The sequence below is a fragment of the Phyllobates terribilis genome, unplaced genomic scaffold (genome assembly GCF_046119375.1).
Source record: "Phyllobates terribilis strain yellow unplaced genomic scaffold, ASM4611937v1 Scaffold_7__3_contigs__length_470593459, whole genome shotgun sequence".
Classification (NCBI taxonomy): domain Eukaryota; kingdom Metazoa; phylum Chordata; class Amphibia; order Anura; family Dendrobatidae; genus Phyllobates; species Phyllobates terribilis.
Genome location: NW_027362767.1, coordinates 378,235,228 through 378,258,435, shown reverse-complemented (window position 1 = coordinate 378,258,435; position 23,208 = coordinate 378,235,228). Strand labels below are relative to the sequence as shown.

The 23,208-nt window shown below is 54.4% G+C and overlaps 1 non-coding gene across 1 annotated transcript; it reads right to left on the bottom strand.

Annotated features, from left to right (window-relative positions):
* Window positions 1-250: 250 nt before the first annotated feature.
* TRNAL-CAA (transfer RNA leucine (anticodon CAA)) lies at window positions 251-361 on the bottom strand. Its single transcript has 2 exons — window positions 324-361; window positions 251-296 (listed from the first exon to the last, which is right to left on the bottom strand). It is a non-coding gene; the product is annotated as a tRNA-Leu (tRNA).
* Between the last annotated feature and the right edge of the window lie 22,847 nt (window positions 362-23,208).

Below are 23,208 nucleotides of genomic sequence, written 5' to 3'. Positions count from 1 at the left end.
AGAAGGTGAGCATATTATTTTGGACCACAGAAGCACACTAGTAAATAACAAGTGCTAATCCGTTGACCGGGTGGCCTAATGGATTAGGCGTCTGACTTTGTATCAGAAGATTGAGGGTTCGAGTGCTTTCGTGGTCGTTGCAGTCTCTTTGCACTTATTTTTTGAAAAATATACACATGCTGAGAGGTTGTTACCATAATTTACACATAACTAACCTCAGAAGTAGACAAGTAAAGACACAAAAAGCAGCTGTCAGAAGTGGGATTTGAACCCACGCCTCCATTTGGAGACCAGAACACCCACCTCTTGATGAAGAGATGACTCTTGAGTCTGGTGCCTTAGACCACTCGGCCATCCTGACTAACTGCACTACAAAGTCGGTGCCAGAGCTATTCCCACTCGGTCAACAACGAGAAACTTGGTTCATATTTACCTTGAAGATTTGAGAAAAGAGAGAGAGAGAGAGAGAGAGAGAGAGAGAGAGAGAGAGAGAGAGAGAGAGAGAGAGAGAGAGAGAGAGAGAGAGAGAGAGAGAGAGAGAGAGAGAGAGAGAGAGAGAGAGAGAGAGAGAGAGAGAGAGAGAGAGAGAGAGAGAGAGAGAGAGAGAGAGAGAGATGCAAGAATGTGAGCTGAGCGTAAGACAAAGTAATATTCTAGAGCGTTAGTGTTTTATTTTGCATCACGGAAGCATAAGAACAATTGACTCGCCCCCTGGGCCGTGGGGCACTCGGATCCGGGCAATAGGGAAACGGTGGGAGTAGTAGTGGCAACCTGGTTCCGTGGCTCAGGGTAGAAAGGCCAGTGGTAGTCCGTTATGTGCTGATGATTGTGTTCGACTACGCCACCCGTGGATTTGCGGTCATTAGGAACCACCGCTGCAAGGCATACCGCTGGGGCTGATGATGTATGCAGCTGGGATGGTGTGACTCCCCAGGGGAAGAGTGCGGCCCCAGGGCAGTATAATGGATGGTGGGAGTGATGGTGGTGAGAGTCCCAGTGCCGTTATTGTTGGAGGAGCAAGGAGCACACAGACAACAGGTTGCAGTCCAGGGTCTTTACTAGAACAGGTAAACTGACCCACAAACAGTCCCGGCTAGGAGGGGACCTGGATGTCTGAGAGCAATTGGGAGATTGGCCCTGGTCAAGGTGAGGGTGTAGGCCTACCGTGCTCTCTGTGCTCCTTCTGGCTATCTCCTCCTTATAGGGTAACAGCCCACGTTTCCGAGCTCTCCGTGTACTCTCGCCTGTATGGCCTGCAACGTGGGTTCCTTTCTGCTCCCGGCCTGGTACGGCTTTACTGGTCCCTTCTGTTGTGGCAGGGCCTTCAGGCTTCTTAGGCAAAGGAATATATGTAGCACCCTGAGGATTCGGCTGCTACAGGGGTATTGCACCTCAACCCAGAGGTGTGATATTCCACTTCCGGGTAAGGATGGAGTGTGGAACTGAGCTCGGTAGGCTGCATGCACTACACACATCCCATTTCCGGGGAGCAGACCGACGGTACTCCCACTTAGAAATGTGCAGGTACGACCGAGTCTGTTCCTGGCTGGAGTGGGAGGGGGGTGGTACATCCCAAGTAGTGTAGGGGCAGATAGGGGGAGCAGCCTGGGTAAAGTTAGGAGCTCATTGGGTGCTGGCCACCTGAGCTCACACATAGAGGGTGTATATAAGGTGGGCACCAACTAAGAACAGGGTCAGTTGCAGAGAGAAAGTCAGCGAGCGGAGGAGAAGAGAGACCCAGAGTGAGAGAGGAGAAAGAGAGACCCAGAGGGGGAAACAGAAGAAAGGACTCTAAGACCCCAAACTAAATCCCCGGGTGAAGAGTCGGCACAGGGTACCGGAACCCAAGCTGGTGGGGGCAAAAACACACCCCAGCCAGAGACCGGAGGCCGTGGGCAGCGTCTGCCACGGCCACCCACCACATCCACCACGAAGGCATACCACGTGGAGGGTCAGGGAACCCAAGGCCAAGGGTCTCCCAACAGAAGACCCGAGGGAGCTGGACCTGGGTGGATCAATAGTGGGGACGGCCAGAGAAAGGACAGAAGGAGAGCTCAGGGTCACGCTCCGGACTTATTTGGGGGTTGGCTGGATCCAGAACCTGGTGGACGCAGCACGGCTCGGGAGGTCACTCGAAGCTGGAGTGACCGGAACATCAGCAGTGAGTAAACATCCTAAACTGCATAACCCGACTCTGTCTCTGATTGCCGTCTACACTGCATCACCACAACCCCCATCCTCTGCACCTGATCCCCCTGAGGCTATACCCCTCCCGTTGGGGGTTATCCTATCAAGCTGCACCTACACCACCAGCCTCAGCGGACCCTGCTGCAGCGGCGGCCACAGTGACCGCAACACAACGGGTGGCGTAGTCGACATTAAGAACTTAGTAACATCTGTAGGACTGCCACATACAACTGAGTTTGACACCCTGGGCACGGACCGGGTCACAGCCACTCGGAAGACTACAACTCCCATCTGATCCGGCTCCGGGTATTCCCCTGAAAGAAAGGAATATGTCCCAGGGGGTGCGTCATATACAGTCCCCTGCGGACTGGTTATCTGCTGGAGAATGTGGAATCCTCCCAGCCTCAGACACCAAAGTCTGGTAAATTAAGTCCTTTATCTGCCAAGACAGGCTCTCTTCGCCTCTTGTCTCTGGCTTGTGGCTCTCCTCCTGCCACACTTCCTCTTAGGGTGCAATACAACTATCTGTCCCTGCTCTCGGACACCTCTTTCTTCAGACACAGGTTGTCCAGTTCTCCCTAACCCTGCCCCCAGCACCAGCTTTTATAGGGGCAGCCTGCTCCCCCTACTGGCCTGAGACAGGAAGTACTGCATGCTAATGTTCCCCTGACCAGAGAACCTCCCCCTTGCTCTCAGACACAGCTTTATTAGATTTTGTGGCATCCAGGCCAGGGTGACACATTCCCCCCTAGTAAAATTTAGTACTCCGGGACTAAACAATAAACAAAGACAATATGCATAACCATAAAAAATTAACAGACAGACGACACACAGCTTGAGTTCTTAAGGTCACAGTGTGGCCTGTGACCGGGTGTCCATATCACCCACTCAACGGGGAGCCTTAACCAGGTGGGGGTCTGTCCTACCCCAAGTCCTTTACAGTCTTAGTTCTTTCCTTGGTTAAGCTCCGAACGCAGTCCATACAAGGTCCCGGTTATAAAAAGTCCATAACCTTTGAGTCCTTACGGTAACTGCAAGAAAGTGAAACACAGAATTACCAAACATGAATGTAACTTTGCAAACATTTCAACATTTGACAACAGGGTTATTTACAATTTTAGTGCTCCCTATATTTTCCAGCGAGCGGGTATCTGCCCCTTTGTGCTCCTGGTTGACCTCCTTAACCCACTGTCTGGTGGTGGACCAACCTGGCTTTCCCCTTTAGCGTTAGGGGTACAGCTACCAGCTGGACTTACAGGTTGGGCAGGCAGCTGTCTGCGGATCCTTTGGCTTACCGCAGGCATGGCAGGCTCACTGTCAGCAGAGGGTTGACTCTCCTGGGCTGCTGGTACAGGCTCTTCTGCCTCTGGAACTGCTTGCTCCTCTTCACCTTCCGGCTTTGGTGCAGGTTGTTGCGCAGTCGGTTACAGGAAATGCAGGACGGGTACAACTATGGCATCGTCTATCCGTGTCCAGGACTGAGGGAACTCTCCGAGAACGGTGCTGATCATTTCTTCCTTGTCCTCTGCGGGTTCAAGATCACTTTGATCCTCTTCTGCACTACGGAGTTGCTCGGGGCACCTTTTTAGGTGGTCTCTGGAGACAGTACTAGTGGTTTCTCCTCCGTCCTTGGTGATCACGCACACCTTCGGGTTGTCGTGATCAGACTGCAGTACGGTGTAGGGTTCCCTTTCTCACTGGTCGTCCAACTTATGTAGCCTTCTCTTCCACTTCAGGACTTGCTCACCAGGTTCTAGGGGACCAGCAGGGGCGTGTTGGTTAAAGAGTTTTTCTTGCCTCTCTCTCACCAGGGCCAGGCTCTTCTCCACACTCTCCTGTACCTTCTTGTACTGCAGTTGCCTTTCCGTATCCCTGTCCGCATCCGGGGAGGTGTCCTCAGGTGTTAGGACTCCCATCTCCAGGTCTACGGGCAGCTTACCCGGTCTGGCTCGCATCAGGTAAGCCGGTGTGCAGTTGGTAGCATTCACCGGGATATGATTGTATAAGTCTATCAGGTCCGGCAGTTTTTCTGGCCACAGGCTGCGTTCCTCCGGGGGCAACGTCTTCAGGAGATCAATAACTATATTGTTCATCTTCTCACACATCCCGTTGGTTTGTGGATGGTAAGGCGTTGTCCGAATCTTCTTACAGCCATAGAGGTTGCAGAATTCCTGGAAGATTTCGGCCTCGAACGCTGGACCCTGGTCTGTCAGGACCTGTTCCGGATACCCGTGTGGACGGAAGAAGTATTGCTGGAAGGCTCTGGCCGCTGTTTGGGCTGTCAAGTCTTTTACCGGGACCACCACTAGAAAACGGGAATAGTGGTCCACGATTGTCAGGGCATAGATGTATCCTGACCGGCTTGGAGCCAATTTGACGTGGTTCAGAGCTACCAGCTCAAGAGTCTGCATGGTGACGATGGGCCTCAAGGGTGTCTTCTGGCTGGCACGGTCCTTCCTCCTTAGGTGACAAGGGCCACAGTCTCTGCACCACTTCTCTACAGCCCCTCTCATGCCGACCCAAAAGAACCTTCCTTTTAGCAGGAACTCCAGTTTCTTCGAACCGAAGTGCCCCGCTCTGTCATGGTAAGCCCCCAGGACCATAGCTGCATCACGCCTTGGAACCACGACTTGCCAGGTCAGCTCGTGCGTCCGGTGGTTGACAATCCTTCTGCACAGCTTGCCTTCGTAGAGGAACAGCTTGCTCTTCTCTTTCCATAGCTGCTTGGCTTCCTCTGGAGCATCCGGATCCATGCGGGCGTCTTCCTGGGTCAGCAGATCTTTCACTAGGCGGATGGCAGGGTCACTATCTTGGGTCTCGGTCCAGCTGTGGTGAGGTAGGGGATTGATCATCATGGTTGTTAGATCCTCCTCCTTCACGCGGTGGGAGTATTGAGCGGCTCCATACCGGTGAAACGCGGGGAGTTCTACCTCCTCCAGCTCTTCTGGGTCTTCGTCACCTTCAGGTAAGTGAGGCATTCTCGATAGGGCGTCAGCGTTGGCATTGGCTTTGCCTGCCCTGTACTTGATCACGAAGTCATAGTTGGAGAGACGGGCCATCCACGGCTGTTTCAGGGCACCCAGTCTTGCATTGTCTAGGTGTGTTAACGGGTTGTTGTCCCTGTACACCGTAAACTTTGCGGAGGCCAGGTAATGCTTGAAGCGTTCCGTCACGGCCCACACCACCGCCAAGAATTCTAGCTTGAAGGAGCTGTAATTCTCCGGGTTCCTCTCGGTGGGCCTCAGCTTCCGGCTGGCGTACGTGATCACCCTTTCTCTGCCCTGTTGGTTTTGGGACAGTACGGCTCCCAGTCCCACATTACTGGCGTCTGTGTGGAGAATGAAAGGCTGTCCATAATCAGGGTAGGCCAGGATCTCGTCCCCTGTGAGGGCCATCTTTAGCTGGCGGAAGGACTCCTCTTCCGGTTTATCCCACTTGAAGGGTGGCTTTTGACTTCTGGACTTAGACTGTCCGATCAGGAGGTCCTGCATAGGAGCTGCCATCTTAGTGAACCTGGGGATGAACCTTCGGTAGAAACCTACCAACCCGAGAAACTGTCTCACCTCTTTGATGTTCGAGGGGCTTGGCCAGCTCTTGATTGCCGTGACCTTGTCAGGGTCGGGGGCTACTCCTTCCGCACTTACCACGTGCCCTAGGTACTGGACCTTCGGTTTCAGCAGGTGACACTTCGATGGTTTCACCTTCAGGCCGTAGCCTGCCAGGGCTTCGAACACCTCGGCCAGGTGCTTTAGATGGTCCTCATAGGTCTTTGAATAGACGATCACGTCGTCCAGGTAAAGGAGGACTGTCTCGAAGTTTTGGTGCCCTAGACAGCATTCCATCAGCCTCTGGAAGGTCCCTGGTGCGTTGCAGAGCCCGAAGGGCATACAGTTGAACTCACTCAGTCCCATCGGGGTGGTGAAGGTGGTCTTCTCCTTGTCAGCCTCTGCCACAGGAACCTGCCAGTACCCGCTAGTAAGGTCCAAAGTAGAAAAGAAGTTAGCTGATTTTAGTGCGGCTAAAGACTCCTCTATTCTAGGCAGCGGATATGCGTCTTTGTGGGTGATACGGTTGATTTGTCTATAGTCCACGCACATTCTCATGGTGCCATCTTTCTTTTTTACCAGAACCAGGGGGGCTGCCCAGGGGCTACAGCTATCTCTAATGACCCCAGCTTCTTTCATTTCCCGCAGCATACCCTTGGCGTTCTGATAATGTGCAGGGGGTACAGGCCTGTGTCTCTCTTTTATTGGTGAGTGGCTCCCTGTGGGGATACGGTGTTCTATCCCTTTTACTCTGTCGAAGTCTAGCGGGTGCTTACTAAAGACTCTCTCGTACTCCTGTACCACCCGGTAGACTCCTTGTTTTTGGTGCAGGGGAGTGGAGTCAGCACCCACATGGAGTTTCTGGCACCAGTCCTCCTTTTGTTTCTGGGAGCCATTACTCTCCGCCTGAGTAGTTGGAGTCAAGGGTTCCACGGCCCTGATAGCTTTGTGTTCGACAACAAACAGTTTGGCGAGTGTAGCGTACCTGGGTAAGTGTACTTCTCTCTCCCCAATGTTGAGAATGCGAACAGGCACCCTCCCATGACGGACATCAACCACCCCCCGGGCTGTCAAAATGGTGGGCCTGCTGTCTGAGTACACGGGTTCTACCATGGCTTGGTAGTCTCTACCTCTCAACCCGATTGAAGTCCGACACCAGATCATCATTTCACTTTTGGGGGGCATGGAAATGGGGAATGGGTCACTCAGTCTTACGCTACCGATCTCACCACCAGACAGTTCTACCTGCTGCGGTCTCATCAGGGCTTTTATCTCCTTGTTGAGGACTCTCTGTTGGCTGGAACTAGCATTCACCGCCACCTGTTGTAGAATTACAATCACCTCTGAAAGACAATTTTCAATTACATTAGTACCCACAGTTATTTTAGGGTGACTTTCACGACGGTCAATGTCCACAATAATTACTCCCTGTGCCGGCAGTTCAACTTTACCAATTTTAATGGTCATCTCCTTGAACCCCATCTGCGGCACGGGTAAGCCATTACTGGTGATGATGCTCAAGTTACTGTCTGGATACCGTGTGATATCAGCATCAGTCCAATACTGCTTAAAAAGTACATAAGGGATAGTGGTTACTTGCGACCCAGTATCCAGCAAGGCACTCATGGGGATACCGTCCAGCACCACGGGTAAAACCGGGCGCCCCCCAACGTACTTATCACGCCAATTATAAGGGCCTGGTGATCTTATGCCTGGGGGTTGGCCCTCTGCCCCAGGTTGGACCCGTTTAAATTACAGTACCTGGAAATGTGTCCGGGCTGGTTGCATCGGCGGCAAATGGGCTCTGCGTAGCGGTCTGTGGGCCTCCCTCGGAACGACGGGATCCTCCTCTGTCGACGCCACGGGACATCCTCGGGACTTGAAGCCAACTCGGTGGGCCTTGATGGGTCCACTTGCAACGCCTGGACGGTCCTGGTCAACGCCGCGATGCTCCTGGTCAGCTCCTGGACTTGGTGGTGCAGATCTTTCGACGGGGCTTGGTTCAGGGCCTGTGCATCAGCCTCCACGGAGTCCATAGAGGAGGGCGCCGCCTCCTGGTGGTAGGTAAGAGCAGGGCGCCGTGGGTTTATAGCGCCACTGGTTGCGGGTTCACGGAGCACCCTTATGGCCCTGTCCTTAAATTGGGCAAAGGTCAGATCAGGGTTCTGAAAGAACATGAGGCGCAGTTGGGCCCTGTGGGCGCTAGACAGCAGACCTTCTATGAATTGTTCTGTTAGCACCTTATCCGTTTCCTGCACACTGCCAGGGTCAGTTTGTTGGATAGCCCTCAAGGCTTCCTGCAGATTTAGGGCATAGTCTCTGATGCTGTCCTGTGCCCGCTGCTTACATCCATAGAACCTCATTTTAATTTCAGCGGAGGTACGTGTGTCAAAGGTACCCCGCAGCAGGGCCAGAATACCCTTCAATGTCCTTTTCTCCTCAGTGGGCCATGACTTTACCTCCCTTTGGGCTGCGCCAGTTTACTGCCCCGTTAGTATGCTGACCTTCTGTTCCTCTGTCAGGGGGTAAACTTGGAACTAACTGTACAGCCTTTCCTTAAAGTCAGTTAGGGCATGCGGCTCCCCTGAATACTTAGGCAGCCAGGCCGCCCCAGGGATGTAAGGCTGGGAAAATGGCATCACCGCTGCTGCAGCTGGGTTGGTGGTAGTGGGCGCCTCCGTGTCCGACATTTTCCTCCCCCCTAGTTAAGCGTGGCCTACCTTCCGACGATCCTCTTCTGTAGGCCGCGGCTCCGCTGGTGCTGCTCTGGATGAGGACCTTGCGTCGCGTCCTGGTGACATCAGCGTCGCTCTCTCTCCCTTCCAGGACCTTGCGCAGCGTCGGTGCGTGGGGCGAAGCTTCAGGTCTTGCGCGATTTCGGCGTCCACGCCCCTCTTCTTCCTACGCGGCGTCCTGAAGATGGCGTCCGACGGCGGGAAAATGACTTCGGATGGCGGGAAAACAGCTGAAGATGGCGGGAACCGGCTCCGGATGGCGGGATCCTTCACCACGGCAGGTATGACAGTCTTTTGAAGGCACGCAGTACCCGGTGGTTGCGGGCACGAAATCCTGCCGACAACGCCAAAGCTGACTCGCCCCCTGGGCCGTGGGCCACTCGGATCCGGGCAATAGGGAAATGGTGGGAGTAGTAGTGGCAACCCGGTTCCGTGGCTCAGGGTGGTCAGGCCAGTGGTAGTCCGTTATGTGCTGATGATTAGGTCCGACTACGCCACCCGTGGATTTGCGGTCATTAAGAACCGCCGCTGCAAGGCAGACCGCTGGGGCTGATGATGTATGCAGCTGGGATGGTGTGACTCTCCACGGGAAGAGTGCGGCCCCAGGGCAGTATAATGGATGGTGGGAGTGATGGTGGTGAGAGTCCCAGTGCCGTTAGTGTTGGAGGAGCAAGGAGCACACAGACAACAGGTTGCAGTCCAGGGTCTTTACTAGAACAGGTAAACTGACCCACAAACAGTCCCGGCTAGGAGGGGACCTGGATGTCTGAGAGCAATTGAGAGATTGGCCCTTATAGGGTAACAGCCCACGTTTCCGAGCTCTCCGTGTACTCTCGCCTGTATGGCCTGCAACGTGGGTTCCTTTCTGCTCCCGGCCTGGTACGGCTTTACTGGTCCCTTCTGTTGTGGCAGGGCCTTCAGGCTTCTTAGGCAAAGGAATATACAGTCCCCTGCGGACTGGTTATCTGCTGGAGAATGTGGAATCCTCCCAGCCTCAGACACCAAAGTCTGGTGAATTAAGTCCTTTATCTGCCAAGACAGGCTCACTTCGCCTCTTGCCTCTGGCTTGTGGCTCTCCTCCTGCCACACTTCCTCTTAGGGTGCAATACAACTATCTGTCCCTGCTCTCGGACACCTCTTTCTTCAGACACAGGTTGTCCAGTTCTCCCTAACCCTGCCCCCAGCACCAGCTTTTATAGGGGCAGCCTGCTCCCCCTACTGGCCTGAGACAGGAGGTACTGCATGCTAATGTTCCCCTGACTAGAGAACCTCCCTCTTGCTCTCAGACATGGCTTTATTAGATCTTGTGGCATCCAGGCCAGGGTGACACACAATCACATTCTAACATGTCGACTGCGTGGCCTAATGGGTAAGGCGTCTGACTTTGGATCAGAAGATTGAGGGTTTGAGTCCCATAGTGGTTGTTGCAGTCTCTTTGCATGTATTTTTTTGAAAAAATATACACATGCTGAGAGGTTGTTACCATAATTTACACATAACTAACCTCAGAAGTAGACAAGTAAAGACACAAAAAGCAGCTGGACAGAAGTGTGGTCACTGGTGGGGCACGAGAGGCCAGAGAACGGACAGAAGGGGGTCCTGTGCCATACTCCTGAATTGCCTGGGGGTTGACCGAGCTCCTCACCTGGTGGACGCAGCTCGGCTCGGGCAGTCATTCCCTGCAGAAGTGACTCGGATAACAACTGTGAGTAAAAGACCCTGGACTGCATCACTGACTCTGTGTACTTTATGCTGCGCCTGCACCATCACCACAAGCATTCTATTACACTGCCCTGAGGCTACACTCTTCCCATGGGGAGTTATCCTATCCCTGTGCTGCACATCTACATCAGCCTCAGCGGTCTGCCTTGCAGTGGCGGTCCTTCCTGACCGCAATTCACGGGTGGCGTAGTCGGACACTCAAAACCTACAAATACACTGCCACAGCATTTGGTCTGACCACCCTGAGCCACGGGATTGGGTTGCCACTACTACCCCCAACATTGCACTGAAGCCCGGTTCCGAGTGCCCCACGGCTCAGGGGGCGCCTTGAGAGAGTGAGTGAGAGAGAGTGAGAGTGAGAGAGAGAGAGAGATGCAAGAATGTGAGCCGAGCGTAAGACAACGTAATATTCTAGAGCGTTAGCGTTTTATTTTGCATCACGGAAGCATAAGAACAATCACATTCAAACATGTCGACTGCGTGGTCTAATGGATAAGGCGTCTGACTTCGGATCAGAAGATTGAGAGTTTGGGTCTCTTCGTGGTCGCTGTAGTCTCTTTCCATATCCTTTTATAAAAAATATACACATGCTGAGAGGTTGTTACTAGTGTTGAGCGAACATGCTCGACACTGCTCGGTACTCGCCCGAGCATCACGCTACTCGGGATGTTCGGCGAGCACCGAGCATTTCCGGGTTACTCGGTCGGGAGCTCGGGTCTCCGCCCTGCATGTTTGGCGCTCTTTACAGAGCCAATGAACATGCAGGGATTGCCAGTCACTGTAATGCTGCAGCCATGTTGGTTGTGGGCATTACAGTGATTGGCTGGCCGCACAGCGTCACCTCAAGTATTTAAAACCGGGCGCCGCCAACTTGGACACAGTCGCTCCGGATTAGACAGTGTAGTGACAGCGCTGCTGATTTAGGGAGAGATATAAACTGCGAAATAGTTAGTGTAGGGTCTGTAAAGGCTGCCAGAACAAACAAACAGTCCTTTTCAGGACTAATATCGATCCCAGATACCAGGCAGGCAGGCTGTATAGGAGACACAGTGGTTATACCAGCAAACGCTATATTACAGTCCTGTGTGCTCCTGTTGCTGAAATTGCTGGACTTAGCACCAGGTGTCGGGGGCCAGGAAAAATCCTTTTTTTTCCATCTAAATCCTCCTTTTTTTTTCCTCCTTCACACTGTACAAATACCCGTCTTATTAACCTTTGGTGTCCCCCCCCCCCCAAAAAAAAAGCGTGTCTCTGATTTTTCAGACACAAATATAACTGTTGAAAATAGTTATATTATCCATTTTGGGCCATTTGTATCTAAAACAAAAAACAGTTTGAGTGTGTTGCTCACTGTTCAGCCGCAAATCTATATATTTAAAAAAGTGTGGTATACCCCAGTAAACAATAACTGTGGTTTTGCCATCCCACGGTAAAATATCTCTATTATTCAGGTTTTGGTATATTTTCCGTAAAGAAAAACAGTAGTGTCTCCTGACTGTTGTGACACAAAAATATATCTGTTGAAAATAGTCTTGTGTAGGCCCGACATACCAGTGTGGTTTCGCAGTTCCACGGGTCAAATCGCTGTACTATCCAGTTTTGGGCCTTTGGTATCTAAAAAAAAAGCAGTTTGAGTGTGTCGCTCACTGTTCAGACGCAAATATCTCTATTTAAAAAAGTGTGGTATACCCCAATAAACAATAACTGTGGTTTTGCCATCCCACGGTAAAAAATCTCTATTATTCAGCTTTTGGTAGTTTTTTCCGTAAAGAAAAACAGTAGTGTCTCCTGACTGTTGTGACACAAAAATATATCTGTTGAAAATAGTCTTGTGTAGGCCCGACATCCCAGTGTGGTTTCGCAGTTCCACGGGTCAAATCGCTGTACTATCCAGTTTTGGGCCTTTGGTATCTAAAAAAAAAAGCAGTTTGAGTGTGTCGCTCACTGTTCAGCCGCAAATATCTCTATTTAAAAAAGTGTGGTATATCCCAGTAAACAATAACTGTGGTTTTGCCATCCCACGGTAAAAAATCTCTGTTATTCAGCTTTTGGTAGTTTTTTCCGTAAAGAAAAACAGTAGTGTCTCCTGACTGTTGTGACACAAAAATATATCTGTTGAAAATAGTCTTGTGTAGGCCCGACATCCCAGTGTGGTTTCGCAGTTCCATGGGTCAAATCGCTGTACTATCCAGTTTTGGGCCTTTGGTATCTAAAAAAAAAGCAGTTTGAGTGTGTCGCTCACTGTTCAGCCGCAAATATCTCTATTTAAAAAAGTGTGGTAAACCCCAGTAAACAATTACTGTGGTTTTGCCATCCCACGGTAAAAAATCTCTATTATTCAGCTTTTGGTAGTTTTTTCCGTAAAGAAAAACAGTAGTGTTTGTAACATACCTGGCGGCGTCCTTGCATGGTGGTCCATCTCCCACTGTGCAAGAGCGCGCACTTGATCTCCAGTCCAGAATGTCTCTCTGGCTTCCCTCCATGCTGTCTGTTTGTGTCTGTTTCTGCTGCTTAAGGGCGGCGCCCGATCACTTCCTGCTTTTTGTACCTGCTGTGGGTCACACCCCTTGTGCGTCCTCAGCCTATTGCTGTCTGTCACCTGGTATATAGCTCAGCTGCTCCAATCAATCCCTGCCTGAGCATAGTGTTTCATTCAGTGTGTGCTTGCACTCTGAAGGTGCCAGGTCCCGTTCTTTGTCTCCTGCTTTGCGGTATCAGTTCCCGTGTCTGAACTGAGTCCTGTCTATGTCTCCTGCCTTGCGGTATCAGTTCCCGTGTCTGAACTGAGTCCTGTCTATGTCTCCTGCCTTGCGGTATCAGTTCCCGTGTCTGAACTGAGTCCTGTCTGTGTTCTCTTGTCTGCCTATCCTGGAGGCTGTATTTCCAGGCCTGTCTGAACAATCTCCTAGCCTGTTCCTCCCGCCTTCTAGGGGCCGATTACCTAGATCCGTTCCTGTATCTTGTCTGTCCTGTCTGAACACGCTCCTTGCCTGTTCGTCCTGCCTCTCTGGGGGCCGTATTCCCAGACCCGCTCCTGTATCCCTCTGCAGTGTCGGTCTCCTCCGTACACTCAGTTCCAGTCTGAACTCTCTCCTATCCTTTACCTGTTTTGCCTCTATGTCCATTCCCTTCCTTTTTCTGCAGAGTCTGAACTCGTACCTACTCCTGCTTGTTGTCTCTGTACTCCCGTTTGTGAGTTTGTGGTCCACTCGCTACTTCACTGCAAGTACCCTGTGGGTATCTGGCTCTGCCTTTCTCTTTCTGTCTGTTCCGTGTGAACAGAGCCCTGTCCTCCCTGCTCCGACTCCTTTGCTCACCGCTCCGGCGGTTCTAGCCTGCTCTGGCTCCTTTGCTCACAGCTCCGGCGGTTCTAGCCTGCTCTGACTCCTTTGCTCACCGCTCCGGCGGTTCTAGCCTGCTCTGACTCCTTTGCTCACCGCTCCGGCGGTTCTAGCCTTCTCTGACTCCTCTGCTCACCGCTCCGGCGGTTCTAGCCTTCTCTGACTCCTTCTCTGACTCCTTTGTTCACCGCTCCGGCGGTTCTAGCCTGCTCTGACTCCTTTGCTCGCTGCTCCGGCAGCCTTGCTCCGCTCTTACCCTTTTGCTCACTGCTCCGGCAGTCTCGCTCCGCTCTTATCCTTTTGCTTACTGCTCCGGCAGTCTTGCTCCTCTCTTGCTCACCGCTCCAGGCGGTCTTGTCCTGCTTTACTCTTGCTCACTGCTCCGGCAGTCTCGCTCAGCTCTGACCCTTTGCTCACCGCTCCTGGCGGCCTTGTCCTGCTCTACTCTTGCTCACCGCTCCAGGCGGTCTTGTCCTGCCCTGTTCTCGCTCACCTCTTTGGGCGGCCTCACTCTGCTGTGTTTGTCCGCCACATCTGTGGTTCTGTTCCTGAGTCCCAGTGTATACTGGGTCCTATCCCGCCAGTGTTCCTACCTGCTAGTGCCTCCCTGTCTGCACTCTAGCTGTGCTTGCCTGTACCCCTCTGCCTGTATTGTTCCTGTGTCCCAGTGTGTACTGGGTCCTATCCCGCCTGTGTTCCTACCTGCTAGTGCCTCCCTGTCTGCACTCTAGCTGTGCTTGCCTGTACCCCCCTGCCTGCATACCCGCCTGCCTGCATGCCAGTCGTGCCTGCCTATACCCACCAGTCTGTGCGCCAGCCTAACCAGCCTGTTCCTGTATTCCCCTGTGTGGGTCAACAGCCGTGTCCGGGGTCTGTCCTGGAGTAGCACCTGGTCCCTCTGCTCGGTTCCTCCTTGGTGCACTGGCGTCGTATGCCGTCGTGCGACCCTGGTCGGATCGGGTGAATACCTAGTTATGCCCCTCCAGGCATTCACTCTCCGGCACGGTCCAGTGGAACCACTACTACGCCAGTCAGTCCGGGCGTGTGCATAACAGCATGCTCAGGCCATGGTTCCCGTTGAGCCCCCACGGCCTTCGCTCTCTGAGAAGTTTTCCAGCGAATACATGCATTAAAATAAATAAATAAATTTTTTTTTCCTTAGCTGAGTTCCAGGCGAATTACGCACCGTCCAGATGGATCTATCAGCTCTCGTTCCTGCGGATCCGCCAGGTTACTATGGGGATCCAAGACAGTGTCGTGCATTTGTGGAGCAATGCATGCTACACTTTAAGGCCTACCCTCTCTATTTTCCTTCCGATTGGGCTAAAGTGGCCTTTATGATTGACTACCTAGCGGGTGATGCCTTGAAATGGGTCACCCCCCTATGGGAAGCATGGGATCCTGTCGTCCTTGACCTGCAGGCCTTCCTGGTGGCCTTTCGTATGGTCTTCGAGGACCCTAACCCTGAAGCCCCTGCTGAAGCTTCACTTCCCAATATCCCGGAGCAGCCCCGACAGGTAATGTGTGTGGGTAGCGCAATAGTCCTCCAGCCCAATGAGACTACTGCCCACCCAGAATCCTCACAGGGTGACTACGCTTTCCGGAATACTTCTCCCAACCTCAAGAGGCAGTCCAGACGTGCTAGACGTAGAGGCAAGCCGTCACGCCAGGGTCTGTCCTCCCTGAGACCTCCTGACCCCAACCTTGAAGTCCCTACTGAAGCTTCTGTAGCACCCTGAGGATTCGGCTGCTACAGGGGTATTGCACCTCAACCCAGAGGTGTGATATTCCACTCCCGGGTAGGGAAGGAGTGTGAAACTGAGCTCGGTAGGCTGCATGCACTACATACATCCCATTTCCGAGGAGCAGGCCGACGGTACTCCCACTTAGAAATGTGCAGGTACGACCGAGTCTGTTCCTGGCTGGAGTGGGAGGGGGGTGGTACATCCCAAGTAGTGTAGGGGCAGATAGGGGGAGCAGCCTGGGTAAAGATAGGAGCTCATTGGGTGCTGGTCACCTGAGCTCACACATAGAGGGTGTATATAAGGTGGGCACCAACTAAGAACAGGGTCAGTTGCAGAGAGGAAGTCAGAGAGCAGAGAAGAAAGACCCAGAGTGAGAGAGGAGAAGAGAGAGAGAGACCCAGAGGGGGAAACAGCAGAAAAGGACTCCAAGACCCCAAACTTAAATCCCCGGGTGAAGAGTCGGCACAGGGTACCGGAACCCAAGCTGGTGGGGGCAAAAACACACCCCAGCCAGAGACCGGAGACCGTGGGCAGCGTTTGCCACGGTCACCCACCACATCCACCACGAAGGCATACCACGAGGAGGGTCAGGGAACCCAAGGCCAAGGGTCTCCCAACAGAAGGCCCGAGGGAGCTGGACCTGGGTGGATCAATAGTGGGGACGGCCAGAGAAAGGACAGAAGGAGAGCTCAGGGTCACGCTCCGGACTTATTTGGGAGTTGGCTGGATCCAGAACCTGGTGGACGCAGCACGGCTCGGGAGGTCACTCGAAGCTGGAGTGACCAGAACATCAGCAGTGAGTAAACATCCTAAACTGCATAACCCGACTCTGTCTCTGATTGCCGTTTACACTGCATCACCACAACTCCCATCCTCTGCACCTGATCCCCCTGAGGCTATACCCCACCCGTTGGGGGTTATATCACCAAAGCTGCACCTACACCACCAGCCTCAGCGGACCCTGCTGCAGCGGCGGCCACAGTGACCGCAACACAACGGGTGGCGTAGTCGACATTAAGAACTTAGTAACATCTGTAGGACTGCCACATACAACTCAGTTTGACACCCTGGGCACGGACCGGGTCACAGCCACTCGGAAGACTACAACTCCCATCTGATCCGGCTCCGGATATTCCCCCTAAAGAATATGGCCCAGGGGGCGCGTCAACTTTGGCGTAGTCGGCAGGATTACGTGCCCGCAACACCCGGGTACTGCGTGCCTGAAGAAAAGATCGCATTTACCTCAAAAAGAAGTCTCCTGCCGGTTCCGGAGGGTCCCCGCCATCGGACCCCATCACCAGTCGATTCCCGCCGGTTGTCCGCCATTAACAGCTTTTTCCCGCCATCTGCAGAGTTTCCCGCCACTGGGAAGCGATTCCCGCCATTTCCAAAGGTTTCCCGCCTTGGAAGAGTGGACGTCATTATGGGCGTGCCAGAGGGTGGTGAGAGGCCACCTCCCATCGTGGGCCAGGACCGAAAATGGCGCCAAAAGTGGAAACCGCCCCCACCAACAGAGACTGTGATGCTGGAGGTGTCTGTCAGCGTGAAAGAACCGCCCCTGGAGCTGACAATCACCCAGTGGCCCCGGGACCGCCCTCGAAGTGGGAGGAGACGAAAGAAAAGAACGAAGATGGGGGCCGCCTGGAGCAGTCTGGAGCGAGCGCACCCGGAGGCAGGAAGCCTGGAGAAGAGTAGCAGAGGAGCTCACCCGGAGATGGCGAGAGAGCAGAGCAGCACCGGCCCGCTGGCCAGGAGCCTGCTGGAAGAAGAGCAGAGCAGCACCGACCCGTTGGTCAGGAGCCTGCTAGAAACCACGACCCCACTAGGCCTAGTGGAGGTCCTTGCACAGCTCCCCCAAGACCGGGAGTGTGCACAGACTGCCCTGGAGGGCCTCGCACGGAGGATGGCCCGGGTACAGCGAGAGACATTGGCGGAGTGGAGCCGAGAGATGGCCCAGCAAACCAAGACCCGGAGCACGCCAGCCAAGATGAGGAGACAGACCGCCTCTGAGGACGGCGCGGGAGGACCCAAGGCCGGAGACGGCGCCGAGAAGGGAGCCGAACGCATGGAGGCAGGTAAAGGGGACGTCTATACCCCAAACCAGGACACCGCTTACCTGCCCCAGCTCCCCGTCGCAGAGCCCGAAAGTCCCCCTGCTGTGCCCGAAAACGCCATGTCACCGACGCAGACTAGGCCCCAACCGGAAGCCGCCGCCGCGACCCCTGTGACGTCACACGCCTCGACCCCGAGCGTGACCAAGCAGGAAGTAACACCAGCCTGGTCGCAGGGCCTAGAATTCCCGGGTGTCGCATCACCAACAGCGCCCCCTACCTCCGCGGAGCCTCCGGCCTGGCCGCAAGGCCAGGTAGCCCAGGGCGCCGCCGTCCTAACGGTGCCCTTCACCTTCCAGGTGCCCCAGGCCTGGCCGCAAGGCCTGGGCAACCCGGGCGCCACCACCACCGCGCCCGCACCCGTAAAACCAAGGGTGCCGCGTCTGGGAGAGGACTTGTTTGCCCAGCACACGTGGCCGGACGGGCAGCCTTTCATCTGGCCCCAGAGGTATTATGAACTGGAGCACCAGAGGAGAGTTGGGGCCATGTGTGCACCCCTGATTCCGGCTCCGAAGCCCGTGATAAGGATCTCGCCCCCGCTTGAAGAGGCCCAATTTGAGTGGGACCCCACCGGAGAAGACCTAATGGGGTTCACTCAGGAAACCAGGGCAGCTGCAGCGGAGCGTGCTGAGTGTTGCCGACAGCAGCTCGAGGAGTTTGCGAGGGAGCGGAGAGAGAGGCGGGTCCGGGAACAACAGGCCCAAATAAGGAGCGCCGAGCAGAAGAGACGAACCAGGAGGGACCCCCGTGCAGCGCACAGTCCCCGCACCACCGGGACTGTAATTAAGTTCAATATGCAGCATGGGTGGGGCTTCATCAGAGACCACAACACCCCCGGCGACGTCTTTGTCACGCGCAGAGATGTGGAGTCCCATCTGCCGGAGGGGCACAGAGGTCGTGACCTTTATATCGGGGACGAGGTCACCTTTACCCGGCACAAGTGTGCCAAAGGACCTTACGCCCTCCATGTGCATCGCCTGACAGAGGAGGAGCTGCGATGTGAGGAGGAAGAGCAAGAGGATCCGGACGGGTCTGAAGCTGAGATCCCCAAAGAAGGAGCAGGAGGAAGACGTTGTTGAGTACAGCGGAGCAGGTGCTGTAAATAGTTACCCGATCGGGGTATAAAGAAACTGTTACTGCAAATATAGTCCCCGTTGGGACCAGCTGAGTGAACTGTTCACCCGTTTACCCTTAATCCCACAGGCTGAGGACTGTGAGCAGCCATTCCCTTTCCCTCCTTAACTGGCCGAGGACTGAGAGCGGCCATACCCTTGTATATAGTTGCGCGTCCTAAAGCGCCCCCTACTGGTTTTACTGTTAAACCATTTTTCTAGAAAGACTGTCGCACTTTGCCCGGTCAACAGTTGCACAGTGACCGGAGGAGAAACAAAAGACGACGAGAATGTTTTATATTTATATAATGTTTTATATGTTTTATATGTTTATGAAAAATTTTGTATGTTATGAGATGTTTTTGTCTTACAGCCCGAGGACGTGCTGTGGTTTACCAGGGGGGAATGTAGCACCCTGAGGATTCGGCTGCTACAGGGGTATTGCACCTCAACCCAGAGGTGTGATATTCCACTCCCGGGTAGGGAAGGAGTGTGAAACTGAGCTCGGTAGGCTGCATGCACTACATACATCCCATTTCCGAGGAGCAGGCCGACGGTACTCCCACTTAGAAATGTGCAGGTACGACCGAGTCTGTTCCTGGCTGGAGTGGGAGGGGGGTGGTACATCCCAAGTAGTGTAGGGGCAAATAGGGGGAGCAGCCTGGGTAAAGATAGGAGCTCATTGGGTGCTGGTCACCTGAGCTCACACATAGAGGGTGTATATAAGGTGGGCACCAACTAAGAACAGGGTCAGTTGCAGAGAGGAAGTCAGAGAGCAGAGAAGAAAGACCCAGAGTGAGAGAGGAGAAGAGAGAGAGAGACCCAGAGGGGGAAACAGCAGAAAAGGACTCCAAGACCCCAAACTTAAATCCCCGGGTGAAGAGTCGGCACAGGGTACCGGAACCCAAGCTGGTGGGGGCAAAAACACACCCCAGCCAGAGACCGGAGACCGTGGGCAGCGTTTGCCACGGTCACCCACCACATCCACCACGAAGGCATACCACGAGGAGGGTCAGGGAACCCAAGGCCAAGGGTCTCCCAACAGAAGGCCCGAGGGAGCTGGACCTGGGTGGATCAATAGTGGGGACGGCCAGAGAAAGGACAGAAGGAGAGCTCAGGGTCACGCTCCGGACTTATTTGGGAGTTGGCTGGATCCAGAACCTGGTGGACGCAGCACGGCTCGGGAGGTCACTCGAAGCTGGAGTGACCAGAACATCAGCAGTGAGTAAACATCCTAAACTGCATAACCCGACTCTGTCTCTGATTGCCGTTTACACTGCATCACCACAACTCCCATCCTCTGCACCTGATCCCCCTGAGGCTATACCCCACCCGTTGGGGGTTATATCACCAAAGCTGCACCTACACCACCAGCCTCAGCGGACCCTGCTGCAGCGGCGGCCACAGTGACCGCAACACAACGGGTGGCGTAGTCGACATTAAGAACTTAGTAACATCTGTAGGACTGCCACATACAACTCAGTTTGACACCCTGGGCACGGACCGGGTCACAGCCACTCGGAAGACTACAACTCCCATCTGATCCGGCTCCGGATATTCCCCCTAAAGAATATGGCCCAGGGGGCGCGTCACTTCATCTCCCTGTATCCCGGAGAAGCCCCAACGGGTAATGTGCGTGGGTAGTGCACCAGTTCTCCTGCCCGAAGAGACTTCTGCCCATCCAGACTCCACACAGGAGAACTTCCTGCACCCGGCATCAGATGCTTCACCCACTTTAACCGGTGTGCATGTGTGGCACCCCAGGGGTCTGGTTTCCACAGTAATAGCAGTATTACGTCTGTGAGCAGGTGGGAGGTCTCCTGGGCAGGAATCCTAAGCATGCCACACCTCCTGCCCAGTCCTGGGAGGGGAAGAACTTCCCCTACATAAACTGGGGCTGAGGCAGGGTTGGAGAGAGGAGTTCCAGACAGAGACGGAGTCTGGTCTGGACACGCAGAAACAGGGACAGAGAGACATCAGGAGCTCTGTAGGAGCCAAGGAGAAGCGCCAGGGGCTGGAGCTGTGCAGAGCTCGCCCTGGGAGAAGGTACTAAAACCGGACACAGGAGTCCGAGGCTGTGGGGACTAAGATATACCCAGCAGCAGAATCCATCCGGCAGGGGATTCCAGGTCCTCTGGCCATAAAAGCCCGGAGGCTCAGTCACAATGAAGGGACCAGCACCGCCATCCTGGAGTGGAGGCTAACAGGAGGCCCCAAGTCACCAGCCATACGGGTGAGCACCACACGGTATACCCAGGGACGTGGGCTACTTGTAACCGCAGAAAGCAGGGTAGCCAGGAAGGGTACAGACTAACGGGAAGGCCTACAACTCCACCTGGCCAGGGGAACTCCGGCTTACTCGCAGACTAACCAGGCCCCAACTACTAGCCAGTACTCCCGGGGGAATTTGCCTTGTACCATCAGTAAAGGCCCTGAACTGTACCCTCGCGTCTCCGTGCTTCCTTGTCGCACCGTTAGTGCTGGGACATCCACACCATCAATCCCAACATCACCCACATCTGCTGCCCTGAGGCCATACCTCTCCCGTTGGGGGTTATATCAACATTGCTGCACACCTATACCACCGGCCTCAGCGGTCTGCCCTGCAGCGGCGGTTTCATAACCGCATTCAACGGGTGGCGTAGTCGGACACTAATACCATCATACCAATAACTGCCACTTAGTTTGACCACCCTGGGCGCGGACCGGCTCACCGCCACACGAAGACTACTACCCCCATCGGATCCGGCTCCGGGTATCCCCCGCGCGCACGTGCGCCGCACTACAGCACTGGCCCAGGGGGTGAGTCAACTTTGGCGTAGTCGGCAGGATTACGTGCCCGCAACCACTGGGTACTGCGTGCCTGAAAAAAAAAGAGACTTTTATACTTACCTGTGGTGAAGTTTCCCGCCGTCCGGAGTCGTTTCCCGCCATCTGGAGCCGATTCCCGCCATCCGACGCCATCTTCTGTCTTCTTCCCGCCATCCGTGGAGTTTTCCCGCCATTGGACGCCATCCTGAGGGCGCCGCGCGGGAAGAAGAGGGGCGTGGACTCCGAAAGCCCGCGAGAACTGAAGCCCCGCCTCACGTCCAGACGTTGCGTAAGGTCCTGGAAGGAGCCCAGCAGATGCCGACGTCACAGGAGCGCGACGGAAGGTCCTCAACCCTGACGATCCACTGCGGAGCCGCGGCCTACGGAAGAGGATCATCGCAAGGTAGGCCACGGTCCACTAGGAGGGAGGAGGATGTCGGATACGGAGGAGAGCTTCACCGCCACAGCCGCCGCCAGCGCCACCGCTGCTGCGGTCATGCCTTTCACCATGCCCTATATCCCGGGGGCAGCCTGGCTACCCCAGTACTCAGGGGAGTCACATACCCTAAATGACTTCAGAGAAAGGCTGGATAGCCTCTTCCAGGTGTATCCCCTCACGGAGGCGCAAAAAGTGAGCATCCTGGTGGCCCAATTAATCGGGGCAGCCCAAAGGGAGGTAAAGTCCTGACCACCTGGGAGGAAGAGGACTGTCAGAGACATACTAACCCGGCTGAAAGACACATTTGACACCCGCACCTCAGCCGAAATAAAACTAAGATTTTATGGGTGCAAACAACGGGCACATGAGAGTATAAGAGACTATGCTCTAAACCTACAAGAGGCCCTGAGAGCCATTAAGCAGGCAGACCCTGACAGCGTGGGAAATGAAGATAACCTGTTGACTGAACAATTCATTGAGGGTCTACTGTGCAATGCCCACCGAACCCAGTTGCGGGCAATGGCCTTACAGGACCCTGACCTGGACTTTGCACAGTTCAAGGACAGAGCCATCCGGGTGCTCCGAGAACCGGCACCAGGTGGCGCTGTGACCCACAGGCACCCTGCTATCACTTATCACCAGGAGACGGCGCCCTTGTCTGCAGGGCCTGTGGGAGCTGATGCTCAGGCTTTAAACAGTGACCCGGCTACAGACCTGCACCATCAGGTCCAAGAGCTAACTAAAAGCGTTGCCGCGCTAACCCGAACTGTGCAGTCTTTACAGGTTTCTACTGCAGGGAAGATCGAGCTGGCATCCGGACCGGAGGACATCCCGTGGCGCCGACCAAGGAGGACCCCACCGGCCAGAGGAAGACCCAGCGATCGATACAACAAGGACGGACGACCTATTTGCCGCCGCTGCAATCAACCCGGACATGTGGCAAGGTACTGTCATTTAAACGGGCACAACCTGGGGTAGAGGGCCAACCCCCAGGCATAAGACCATCAGGCCCATCAAACTGGCGTGATAAATACGTAGGGGGACGTCCAATCTTGCCTGTGGTACTGGATGGCATTCCTATGAGTGCCCTACTGGACACTGGGTCACAGGTCACCACCATCCCGTACGTGCTCTTCAAGCAGTACTGGAATGATTCGGACATAACCCGCTACCCAGACGACGACCTGAGTATCATCGCCAGCAATGGTCAGCCCGTGCCGCAGGTGGGATTCAAGGAGGTGACCATTAAAATCGGTAAAGTCGAACTGGCGGCACAAGGACTGATTATAGTGGACATAGACCGTCATGAGAGTCACCCTAGAATCACCCTGGGAACCAATGTAATTGAAAATTGTCTTGCAGAGGTGATTCTCATTTTACAGCAGGTTGCCAAGAACGCCAGTTCCGGCCAGCAGCGTGTGCTCCAAAAAGAGATCCGGGCACTGATGAAGCGGCAACAG